The sequence below is a fragment of the Carcharhinus amblyrhynchos genome, chromosome 22 (genome assembly GCF_965287045.1).
Source record: "Carcharhinus amblyrhynchos chromosome 22, sCarAmb.v2.hapA, whole genome shotgun sequence".
Lineage (NCBI taxonomy): Eukaryota > Metazoa > Chordata > Chondrichthyes > Carcharhiniformes > Carcharhinidae > Carcharhinus > Carcharhinus amblyrhynchos.
In genome coordinates this window covers 34,194,410-34,207,934 of record NC_137345.1, presented here as the reverse complement: position 1 = coordinate 34,207,934, position 13,525 = coordinate 34,194,410, and positions in this window count along the sequence as shown.

Here is a 13,525-nt window from a genome sequence, read left to right as displayed (position 1 = left end):
GTGGGAGGAAACCGGAGCACCCAGAGAATACCCATGCAAGCATGGGGCGAATGTGCAAACTCCCACAGACTCTGGCCCAAATCCATGTATCTGCACAGCTAATTGTGATAGTCACTGAGCTGTCATGTTGATTCACCAATTGATATTTTAAGCTGTACACATTTCACTGGTCATGAGGGAGGAAAGTCTACTCTACTTTTTATGTCAGTAATCCATATTAGAGGTATGACAAAACATAGGTGTATATTTCCTCATCTCTTATTGGCTGCACATGATGCAGGAAAAGATTGAAATATTACTTCATAATTTCGATGGAGAAGTGAGTGCCAGATATCAGACATTAGTCTGAAGAGATGCAAATCTTTGTCTCTTCTTTGGACACAGGTGAGGTCCCAGAGGACTGGAGGATAGCGAACGTGGTACTGTTGTTTAAAAAGGGTAGTAGGGATAACCCTGGTAACTATAGGCTGGTGAGTTTGACGTCAGTGGTAGGGAAGTTGATGGAGAGGATTCTTGGGGATAGGATGTATGTGCATTTAGAGTGTTGTGATCTGATTAGGGATACGCAGCATGGGAAGTCTTACCTTATGAATCTGGTAGAGTTTTTTGAGGAGGTGACAAAAACGGTTGACGAAGGACAAGCTGTTGATGTCGTCTGTATGGATTTCAGTAAGGTGTTTGACAAAGTCCCTCATGGTAGGTTGGTTAAAAAGGTTAAGGCTCGTGGGATACAGGGACAGGTATCGAGATGGATTGATAACTGGCTTGGTAATAGGAGACAGAGAGTAGTAGCGGAAGGGTCTTTTTCTAGCTGGAGGTCTGTCACTAGTGGTATGCCTCAGGGCTCAGTACTGGGACCTCCTCTATTTGTAATATACATAAATGACTTGGAAGAGGGAGTATGTGGTGTGATCAACAAGTTTGCAGATGACACTAAGATGGTGACTGGCAGACAGTGAGGAGCAGTGTCAGGCAATACAACAGGATATAGATGGGCTGGTATATTGGTCAGATAAATGGCAGATGGAATTTAATTCTGATAAATGTGAGGTGATGCATTTTGGAAGAAATAATGTAGGGGGGAGTTATATGATAAAGGGTAGACCTATAAAGAGTATAGAAACACAGAAGGACCTGGGGGTGCAAGTGCACAAGTCTTTGAAGGTGGTAGTACAAGTGGAAAAGGTTGTGAAGAAAGCTTATGGTATGTTAGCCTTTATAGGAAGGGGTATAGAGTACAAGAGCTGGGGTCTAATGCTTCAGTTGTATAGAACGTTGGTTAGGCCGCATTTGGAGTACTGCGTCCAGTTCTGGTCGCCTTACTACCGGAAAGATGTGGAGACCCTGGAGAGAGTGCAGAGGAGGTTTACCAGGATGCTGCCTGGTATGGAAGGATTGGGTTATGAGAAAAGATTGGGCAAATTGGGGCTGTTTTCCCTTGAAAGACAGAGACTGGGGGGAGATCTAATAGAGGCATATAAGATTATGAAGGGTATAGATAGAGTAAACAGTGGTAAGTTTCCTAGATTGGAAACGCACATTGAGGGGCCAACGGGCTTAGGGTGAGGGGTGCGTGGTATAATTCGGATGTTAGAGGGAGGCTTTTCACACAGAGGGTAGTAGGGGTATGGAATGCTTTGCCAAGCAAGGTAGTGGAAGCAGGCATGCTGGAGTTGTTTAAGAATTACTTAGATAGGCACATGAGCAAGATGGAGATGGAGGGATATAGGAGACTTTTAAATAAGGTTCAGGAGCCTTGGGATGTCCCTGGGAGTCAATTGATTCCTGTGGACCTTCCAACATATTTTCTGGCTCATTTGTTTTACTTTTGAGCTTCTGGGGATTCCCTTGAATGTTTGTATAAGGATGTGCATGGTATTGATGTCTTTCTCTTTTAATCCACAGGTGCTTCTGTCCGCCTTGTTGTCCAACAAGGGGCATACTCACGATGGGTCGTACGAGGGCTGCTCTTGGATGTTTCGAGAGTGGCCTAGTACTTCACGTCGTTAGTGTATGCTTTAACTGGACCAGATGCTGGGCAACACGACAGCTCAGTGACTATCACTGTTTGCTGTGCAGATACATGGATTTGGGCCAGTGTCTGTGGGAGTTTGCGCATTCTCCCCATGCTTGTGTGGGTTTTCTTCAGGTGGTCCGGTTTCCTCCCACACCCCAAAGATGTGCTATTAGGCTGATTGGTGTAACAAATTGTCCCTAAATTAGTCTTCCCTCAATGTAGAATGCCATAAGCATAGACAAGGGTCATGGGTGGAGAGGGGACCCATAATGTTAAAAGGGCAGCGTGGGCTCATTGGGCCGAAGGGCCTGTTTCCCGTGCTGTGTTGTTCTTTGTTCTTTGCATTGTAATAATCAATTTATAACCAAAAACCAAACTTTTCTTTTCAGAATCATAGATGAGCAAAATAAGAAGTATTGCAACATCTGTATTAAAAGATATTTGTCTAAAATTGCATAATCAATGTCAGCTAATATTTGTTAGATTTGCCCATATGCATTTGTGTTTACATTTTCTGTGACAAGTTGCTAAAGTGAGAGCTGAGATACAATGAGACACAGTGAGAAACACAGGAACCTGGGACCTGATTGAGGGTGAGCAACACTTTAACTAATCAGATTTAAGAATTGTGAAATTAACAGAACAAGTATTTACAAAGTGTGCAAACCCAGTAGGGAAAGAAGAATTGAGAGGAAAGAGGAATGGCAGAGGTCAACATTTTTTTAAATGTGTGAATTGTCAAACATCAATTTTGATGTTTTAATAGTTGGACTCTGAAGGAGTGAGACTTCACAATTGTTAATTCTTTTAATTCCTTCAGATGCTGTGTGAGTTCAGATGATGTGTGAGTCACTGAAAAAGTTAGCATTTCTTGTCAATTCCCAGTTGGTCTTGATTGTGGGTCGCAGTCAAGAACCACTGCAGTTTGGTGTGGGTACCCAGTGCTGTTAGTGAGACAGTTTGAGGTAATTGACTAACTGGTAGGGAAGGAATGATGAAGTTCCAAGTCAGAATTATGAGTTGGCAAGAAACTTGCAGATGGTGGGATTCCTTTGAGTCTGCTGCTCTTGTCGTTCCAGGTGGTAGAGGTTGCAAGTTTGACTGTTGCTCTCAGTGGAGGTTTGGTGAGTTGTTGGAGTGCACTTTTTGTACAATACACACTGCTGCCAGTGTGCATCAATAGGGAGGGAGTGAATGTTGGTGGATGAAGTGCAGCCCTTTGGCCAAGGGATTGTTGAGCTTGTCTGAAAAGTTGACGGGCTGTAACTGACAACCGGTTGTTAAGAAGATGCTTGGATGCTGACAGAAGTTGATTTTCAATGATGAGTATCTGCCATACAGATTCAATGTACAACATACAATAGTAGTGAGACAAACAACTTTTTTTTCCTAAAATGACACAATTTGGGCGTCACCATTTGGATATTTGTGTTTAAGCACTCATGCTGGAAATTGTCATGCTCTTTACCAAATAGTGTCACTTTGACAGAAAAATCTGGGCAATTGGTACAGTGGTCATCATTTATCAGGACCTTGTACAGAAAAGAGCTAAGTGTGCACCAAGCTATTTTTCTGAAACCAGTCGTGATTACATGGTGACCCTTCCAATAACATTTTGCTAAACAATCCTCCAATTTTCTTGAAAGACTTTACGACCGTGGACTCAAGCTGTCCAGGCTTTCAACATGTATACACTGTTTTCCTTCACTGTGCTCCCACTGATTCTCTAGTTTTTGCAAAGATACCAGATTGTTGACTTGTGAAGTACTATGCTTTTGCCATTGTACAAATCCAGCTTTGGTGCGAATCTGAACTATTTCTGTCTGTGCTAATCTTAAAAGTATAATTCAGTAGCAAAGTCTGAACTGACAGCAAAATGAGGCAAATTACTCAGTTTTGTTTTGGTATCTAGATGGGTTGTAATGTATAGGCCTTGAGCTTTATTTGTATTGTGGCTGCATGTCAGTGAAAAATGTTGATTCTGCCAATGCTGTTACTAGCCAGATTTATTTTGGTTGCCACTGTGTAGCCAAACCACGTACACCAGAGCTGTTTATACTGCTGTATGGTGTAGCACCAATGTGCTAAGATTTTTATGTAGAAGTGAAGGATAACCAGAAGTTGCTGAATTCCCACAGAGCAGTTGTAGTGTGAATGAATGCCAAAACTATGCATCTTTGTCATTTCAGTATCTTCAGATTATGAACTTTTTAAATAAGTCTTTTTAATCTTTTTGGGGGCTCCTGTACTTTAGTGTTTTATTAGTCCATGTAGAAATATGTTTGGCTAGTTGTAAATGCTAAACTATTTTTAGCTCATCAATGATTGTGAGAAACTTGTGGGATGGGTGAGGAGCGAGGACGAGAAAATTACTCTTGCTGTAGGCATGAATGGCTTCATGTACTTAGAATAGCAAAACAAATATAGATGGTTGTACATGTTTTGTGATGCCATAAAATGAACTTTTATTAAGAAAATATCTGGTTTTATTAAAAGCAGGAATGTTTTGCTTCTTGAAGTAGTTCTGTTACAGTGTTAAACATGACTGGAGTAGTGATAAACCCCACATCATAATTTGTATGGATTTGTGCAGGATGTGTTAGTTAGTTTTGACTCATGTCGGAGGTGCCATGTCTCAGGTGAGGCCCTATTTGCCCTTTCAGCTAGATCCATTTTATCTACCTTAGTTTCAACTTTTGTGTTATAGACCATGGCTTCATCTTTTGTGTTATGGACCAGATATGAAATATTTAATTAACAGTTCGGTTGATTGACTGCTAGCAGCTTTTTAAATGAGACACCAAATCTTGGTTTGGAGAGTGGTTGACTTCAATGTAACTATTCCGAATGTAGTTCATATTTATGATACAATTTTAGACAAATATCTTTTAATACAGATGTTGCAATTTGCTCATTTATGAATCTGCAAAGAAAAGTTTGGTTTTTGCACCTGAAAGATTTCTTCTTGGTTGTACCTCATGGAAGAAATCCAAGGATGTCCCCAGAGCCTTGTGGCAGAACGTCAGCTTGAATAGTTATTTTTGAAAAAGCTAGAGAATCAGCGGGAGCAGACTGGGGGAAAATAGCCCATACATGTTGAAAGCTTGGATAGCTCGAGTCCACGGTAATAAAGTCTTTGAAGAAAATTGGAGGATTGTTTAGCAAAATGTTATTGGAAGGGTCACCATGTATTTTGTACTACTTGAATAGTTGGAATAACAGGGTGAATTTTGGAGGGACTGTGTCACACCTTTTGAGTTGTTTTCAGGAAAACATTTGTATGATAGGAGAACACTTGAGGGAGGGGGACTGGGAAAAGTTTAAAAAGGAGAACTATGTTTATGGCATAAGTTTAGTGTTAAGTCAACGATGCTTGCCTTATTTAATCCTTGATATAGAATAAAGTTTGTGCTGTTACAAAACATGGAATGTGGTGTCGTTCTGCGGCTATTTGCCGAATGTTAAGGTTTCTTCAATCATTAACAGTCCTTAACAAGATCTTGACACTTTTTGCATATTTATTCAATGATTGTAGTTGGAAGTAAAATTTTCTAAGACGTGGGAAAATGCTAATGACTATAAAGTAACAACTTTAATGTTGGCTCTCCCTATAAAAAGGCAACTTTTGGGCATGTCAGTTTGAGGAACAAATTTGGAATGTACCAATAACTTAACTATTATATTTCATTTGAAGTTATCTTTTTACTTCACAATCACTTATATTTTACAAACCTTTAGGTGGTTTGCTGATGTTGCTTCATTCACAGTTGAGGTGCAACCAATTTCATGGCTACTTCACAGTTGTGTGACCAATTGTATATCTCGTTGACCTGATGTGTTTGCTCCAAAATGATTCCTCTGAAACCCCAGCCTTTTCAGAAATGGAAGGAGTCTTCTGTTGTGTAGTACTGGTCAGTTTTATCATCCTGTCTAGAACTATTACAACGTGTGCTGATGCTATTATGGTTAGGAATTTGTATTTGCACAACTAATGAATGCTAAATGCTCACTTGAAATAATGCCAATTATACTTTGAGATGTTTTGAGGCTGCAGAGGCGAAGAGCTGATGGTCAGTATTGGAATTAAAATAGCTTGTCTGATGTATTCTGTAAATACATGACTGCTTGTCAAAAAATCACATTTCCCTATTTTGAATTGTGTAGCATTTAATGTAATTATACTATTTTCTGGATGAATAGCAACTTAAATTTAAAAGCATCTCATGCTTTAATCCTTTGCAACATGAGAAGTGACTGATCGGGCTAGTATTTTTGCAAAAATGACAGAAACCAAATGCAGCAAAATCAGGATCTAACAAGATGGGTAATATTTCATACAGCAATTTCCAGAATTTACACTTCCTTTATATATTTTAACATGTACATGCTTATTTTTCTGAACAACCATGACAGATTGCAATCAACTGTCCATTTTTGTGGCACAAGTCATGGGATGGAATAAGTGATGTACTTCCTCATAAACCTGTTTGACATCTGTTACTGCAAAATATGCTCACTGTTAACATGGATAGCATATTTTATTAAACTGCATTATGTGCTGTAATCACTAAATTAAGTGTCCTGCATTAAGATAGTGTTAGGAAATAGATATAGTTTTAAGTGATTCATATTTCTATTTGTGTAGTGGACAAAACCTATAGCTTTAAGTTGTAGCTTAATTTATATTTGTGTAAGTGTGTGTTAAGGGAACTTGGTTTTACTTTCATTTTAAATGATGCCTGCATTTTAATGAGAGTTTTAGAACTCGAAAGCAAACACAAAGCATTAAAAAACTCAGTTATTAAAAAACTAGGCTATTTGAGGAGAAACCTATTCACTGAGTAGTGACCCTGTGGAACTCTCTATCACAGACTGAGGAAGCCAGATTACTAAATGTATTTAAGAAATAAATAGGTTTCTAGACATGACAGATGCCAAGGGGTATGGGGAAAGCATAGGGGTATGGGAAAAACACAGGATTACGGTGTTGAGATAGACGATCAGCTGTGAACATATTGAATGGTGGCTTGGGCTGAATGGCATATTCATATTTGCTATGTTTCTATGGAATGTAGTGTGACAAAATAGGGACTTGTGCACATGAGCAAGAATGAGTGATGTATTATTTAAACAGAGAATTTGCAGGACTTGACAGTACAGAGGAATGTAGATCCTTGGTACATGAATCAGGAAACATTAGTTGGCAGAAAAAGCAATTGATTAAATGTTGTTCATCGTGAGGGGAATGGAATATAAAAGTAGGGAAGTTTTTCTACAGTTGTACAGCGTTTTGGTGAGACCACAAGTTTTTTTAATAATTTTATTTATTAATGTCACAAGTAGGCTTGCATTAACACCGCAGTGAAGTTACTGTGAAAATCCCCTAGTTGCCACACTCCAGTGCCTGCTTGGGCACACCGAGGGAGAATTTAGTCAATGCACCTGACCAGCATGCCTTTTGGACTATGGGAGGAAACGAACACCTGGAGGAAATACACCCAGACATGGGGAGGATGTGCAGACTCCATACAGATTGGGAATCGAATCCAGGTCCCTAGTGCTGTGAGGCAGCAGTGCTTGCCACTGGGCTGCCATCGAGCAGCCCCATCTGGTGTATTGTGTGCCGTTTTGATTTCCCTTGCTTAGGATATAATTGCATCAGAAGCAGTTAAGGGAGGGTTCACTTGAGTGATGCTTAGGATGAAAGGATTATTTTATGGGCCTCTATATCATTGGAATTTATGAGAATTAGAGATTAAGTTGAAACCTGTGAGATCCTGAGGAAACTCCATAGGGTGGATGCTGAAGGATATAAGAACATAAGAAATAGGAGCAGGAGTAGGCCATCTAGCCCTTCGAGCCTGCCCCGCCATTCAGTAAGATCATGGCTGATCTGAAGTGGATCAGTTCCACTTTCCCGCTCTCTCCTCATAACCCTTAATTCCCTTGTCTGTCAAAAACCTATCTACCCGTGACTTAAATATATTCAGCGAGGTAGCCTCCACCACTTCAACGGGCAGAGAATTCCAGAGATTCACCACCCTTTGAGTGAAGAAGTTCCTTCTCAACTCTGATCTAAACTGCACCCCCCCCCAATATCTTGAGGCTGTGCCCTCTAGTCCTGCTATCCTTTCTAAGTGGGAAGAATCTCTCTACCTCTACCCTATCCATCCCTTTCATTATCTTGTACGTCTCTATAAGATCTCCCCTCATCCTTCTAAACTCCAACGAGTACAGACCCAGTCTATTTAGTCTCTCTTCATAGTCCAATCCCTTCAACTCCGGTGTCAGCCTAGTGAACCTCCTCTGCACTCCCTCCAAGGCCAAAATATCCTTGCGCAAGTGCAGTGACCAAAACTGCACACAGTACTTCAGCTGCGGCCTCACCAGTGCCCTGTACAGTTGCAGTTGCATGTTTTCTCTTGTGGGAAAAACTAGAATTAAAAGTAAGGTTTAAGCTGGAACAGGAGATAAATTGTTCTCTGAGGGTTGTTAGTCTGTGCACTTTTCCTAAAGAGCAGTCGGGCTGAGGCTGGTTGCCTGAGGTATGGTGCTCCTCGGGTTAAATCACCACCCGTCACAGCTTATGGTCAGTTAGTGACCTTTACTGTTTTTAAGGCCAAGTTAGATGCGTGATTGACAAGGGAGATGAAGGATATATGGGTCAGGCAGGAAAGTAAAGTTGACATCGCGTCAGATCAGCCAATATTTTATCAAATTGAGCCAAATGGCCTACTACTACTCCTAATTCCTATGTTCGTATGAATGTACTCTATTCTCTTCCCTGCTATCTTTGTTGTTTTTTCTCCCACTTTCCAGTTCTCCTGTCACCTTAAAATCCATTCAAAACTTACCTTTCAGCATGATATTCAGTCACGTGCTGCAGGCGACCTTGCTCTCTCATTCTCTGATTATTTTTAGCCATTACGTCTTGCTCAACATAGGTACAAACAAGTGTCAGTTGTTGAACTGAAAAACTTGCTCGAGTTTTCAGTTTTTCCTTCACTTGCTGATTTGATTTTAAACAAATGCGCACTGAGTTAAAATGTAGTTTTGTTTTGAAGACTGGAGAAGAGAATTGCTTGATTTTTATTAGAAATGAAGCCTGTGGTTTTGAGGCTGTCTATAAGTATAGATGGATGACTTTAAATGGTTTGGTGTTGTCATCTGCACGTGCCAGTATATACTTGGCAGGGTGTATTTGGCAGGGTGGAATTTACTCAACTGGAGCACGATTTGGCAAGGAACTGCTATGTTATTGTGTGTTGAGTAATGATTCACTTATTTTTTATAAAAAAGAATCGCAATCTGAACATTCTGCACAGAACAGATATCTCAATTAGAATGTTATGCAAATCTTTCAATTTCTTTTTAGCGTCCTTCCATCGTTTTATGTCTTTCACTGGTGTATTGGAGTTACGAAGAGCCAAATTTAATACAATTTTGGGTCGCCCTGGGAAAAGTTTGCCAAGGATCACTCCATCTGGTGCAACCAGATGAAAATTTGTGCAGTCTCTGTTGAGAACAAAGACATATCAGAGGCAGAGTGACAACGCAAGGAGAAGCTAGGGACCTGTTTGAAAATCAGTCATCTGCTCTATCATGTCCTATTTGTAGCAGAACCTACTTGGTGCAGATCAGCCACAGGAGTCACCTACATACCCATCAGAACCCTGCCAAACACCTAAGATGATGAACATGGTCATCTTCACCTCGAAGGAGAAACAAGCAAGTAGTGGGATAATGGCAGCTTTTGAGAATGCTGTGACATGTCTGTTTCCTGACAGCAATTTACCATCTCCTTGATTTTTCAAGTAAATTGTGCATTAATGTTTCACCTCAGTGAGTTTTATGCAGCAAGATCTGTAGATTGATTGCCAGACTTGCCATCCCTACAAATTCTGTCCAGACTATAATTTAGTTTTGAATTGTTATAAAATTGCTATGTTCTGAGGAGTACAGCTGTAATGAAGGAGACTAGGTGCAATGTCCTTGTCAGCAGTGCTATTATTAACTTGTATTCCCGATTTAATACAGGCTCAGTTCCTGTCCCTGGGAAGATTATGATGGCAGGTTAGTACATTTCCAGCAGTAACTTAGCAAACTTTGCAGTTCTTGCATTTCAAAGCAGGGTTTTCATTTAAAAAACACAGAAAGAGCACAGGGCCATCTGAATTTATTTAAATAAACTTTGTTTAGGACTAGATATGATTACCATTCTACATACTAGATGGAAATATCATTCTACGTACCAAGTAGAAATAGTTATGCCTTTCCTGCATTTATATCAAACTTGAGACTGCAAAGTAGAATGGCTTATTAAACTCTGCATCCATGTTCCATAATTCAAATCACTGTGGTATCCTTCATTCTATTTTATATCTAGAATCTGTTAATTTATTTTGGTAAATGCTAGCTACTAACTTAAGGCAAAATAATGAGCTAAATCATTTTAGGATTCTCCACAAAGAACAAAGTTCACTTATGCCTTGGTGATTTCAATTTTTTAAATTGTCTTTCTGATGCCATCTCCTGCAACCTCTTGTTTCCATGAAAATTGGTGAAATGTTGTTCATGTAGTTTGTGACTGAAGATTAACTGTGTAAAATTAATAACACTGGCATTGATTTTGATGGGCAAGCCTTCAGCCTGTTTGTCCAACTTGACCTACGAAAAGGAAGTACAACAACCGCTGAGCAAGAGAAATTGTGAATCTTCTTAGAACTTTAAGCTCCGTTTTCTTGCTTGAGATTAATTTCCTCAAGTCAGTGATTTAGTATGAAGTCTTCTGATAAGAGTAAGTAATTTTTTTCTTTATTTGATCTAAAAGCATGTGAAATATGAGCCGAAGTGAACATGCTCCGCATTTAGTATACTCACGGCCTATCTTCACCTCAATTCCACTTTTCCATCTGTTCTTCATATTCCTTGTTTCGCTGAGACATCAGAAATCTGTGTCTCAGCTTTAAATGTATTCAGGGATGGAGCATCCACAACCTTCTTGGGTAGATAATGCTAAAGGTTCACAACTCTTTGAAGTAATTTCTAATCCTATGTCCAAAATAATTGACCTCATTTCTGAAACCGTGCCACCACTGCACAGCGTTCAGAACTTTAGGTGCTTCAGTTAGATCACCCTTTATTCTTCTAAACTCCAGAGAATATAGGCTCAGTTTACTCAGTTTCTCACAAGAGGACAACCCTTTCGTCCATCTCGAGAATCTTTGCTGCACTGTTGCCAAGGAAATCTTATCCTTCCTTAGATATGGTGACAAAAAAATTACACAGTAACCCAGATGCGGTCTCACTAAACCTCTCACAATTGTTGCAAAGCTTCCTTATGCTTGTACTCTATCTAACCTCTTTGCCATAAGTGCCATTTACTTTTCTAATTGGTTGCTAACTTTGTGCTCTTTGTAAAAGAACATCTACGTCCCTCTAAATATCAAGGTTTACAACTTTTATGAAACTATGATACTGCAGATGCTGGACATCTGGAATGAAACAGTGCTGTAAAAACGTGGGTCTGACAGTAGTGTGGGAGAAGGAGACAAAGTTAAAAGTTTTGCCTTTTAAAAATATTTGCTTAGAGGTAATGACCTCACATTTTTAACATTGTATTCCATTTGTTGCTTTGTCTGCATCTCTGTGTCCTTACATTTCCGCTTAATTTTGTACTGTTAGCAAGATACATATGTTACTGTTGGTCTTTTCATCTAAGTTATGAAATAGACACTGTTAGTGCAGAACTTGTTGAAGCTGTTTTTTTGCACACATTAGGATATACACAAGAATGCTGCATTTCAAAGGGAATAAATTATACTGCATGAAAAAACGGTGGTGATTGGTTAGCAAGTTGGCCCAGAGTGAGATGTTGCCATGGTGAATGGACAACTTGGCTTCAGTCATTTTTGAAATGTCATTCTCCAATACTGGATGGCCAACTCTACGACTTAGAACCTGCCAACTTGACAACACCCTGTTTGTCCCTACCTTGCTTCTTGTCCAACCCTCCCCATGCCAGTATATTCCATCAAATTTATGAACGCTTATGTTGGATATTAATTATTCATGTGGTACCTTATTGAATGTCTATTGAATCCAGGTATTCAACATCTTCTGACTTACCTTTATCTGAATTATTGTTTCATCCTGAAAAAACACTGAATTTATCAAACTCTATTTCCATTTCATAAAACCCATGTTGATCTTGATTGTGCTATGTCTTTTAAGTGCATTTTAAGACTTCCTTTCATAATACAATTTTCTGATGATTAATTTCGGGTCAACTGGCTTGAAATTTTCTTTCCCCCTTTCTGAATGGCACTGGTAAATTTGCTAATTTCCGATCCATTCTGGTAACTAATGACTTTGGGAAAATCTTAACCAGTTTATTGACTATTTCTGCAATTACCTATTGTGGAATCCTAGGATGTAAGCCATCAGGTCCTGGGGATTTGTCAACTTTTAGTCCATTAAGTTTCTCTCCTATATTTTCTCTATTAATTATCGTAAGTTCTTCACTTGTTATCAGCCCTTTGGTATGTTGTTTTATGTCATTTCCTATGAAGAAAGATGCAAAATATGCATAGAAAGGATTTAATATGTAAATATTTAAATATAAATGTAATACTAAAGATGTAAATATTAATTAAATAACTGGTTCTAATAATAAATAACTGTTTTTCTATCTTTGTATTCATGGCTCAGCAATTTAGAGTTCAAAATATAAATGTTTTCCGACACAGTGTTTAAAATATTACATTTTTTAAAATATCTTTTAATCTATTACTTCAGTTAGATTTTGACTGGAAGGAAAATAAATTCTATGTTTTCTTTGAGCAAAGTTTTAGAATGCATTGTAACTTCCGATATCTGCTTTCCCAATGATTTAGTTGAATTTTGATGGAGCAAAGCCTCATCTCACATAGCCTGCTTCTGTTGCACACACAATTTGTGCACAAGATGGGCTGCGATCCACTACATTATGGCAAACAATTGAGGTTTCGATTTATCGATTGATAATGGCAACTTCTGATGCATTAAATAGAAACTCCATTTAGATTATCATTGCATAAAATGATTTGTTGATGGCATGCTGTTCACAGTGGTTTTGACCTGATTGTTATCATGTAGGATGCTAAGTCTTTTGAAGTTCAACTTAAAAAGAAATGCATATTTACATTTTTTTTTGTACAATGATCCAAAACAAGCCAAATTATCTTCCTGGTGAAGCAATGCTTCTGGATTATCGAGTTTTATTGCTTGTGGCATTTGACAGTTTATAAATTATGGATTGTGCTGAACATTTAGAAACATAGAAGATAGGAGAAGGAGGAGCCATTTGGCTCTTCGAGCCTGCTCCACCATTCATTAAGATCATAGCTGATCATCCAACTCAATAGCCTGATCCTGTTTTTTCTCCATAACCTTTGATCCCATTTATCCCAAGTGGTTTCTCCAGCCACCTCTTGAATGCATTCAATGTTCTGGCATAACTGCTTCCTG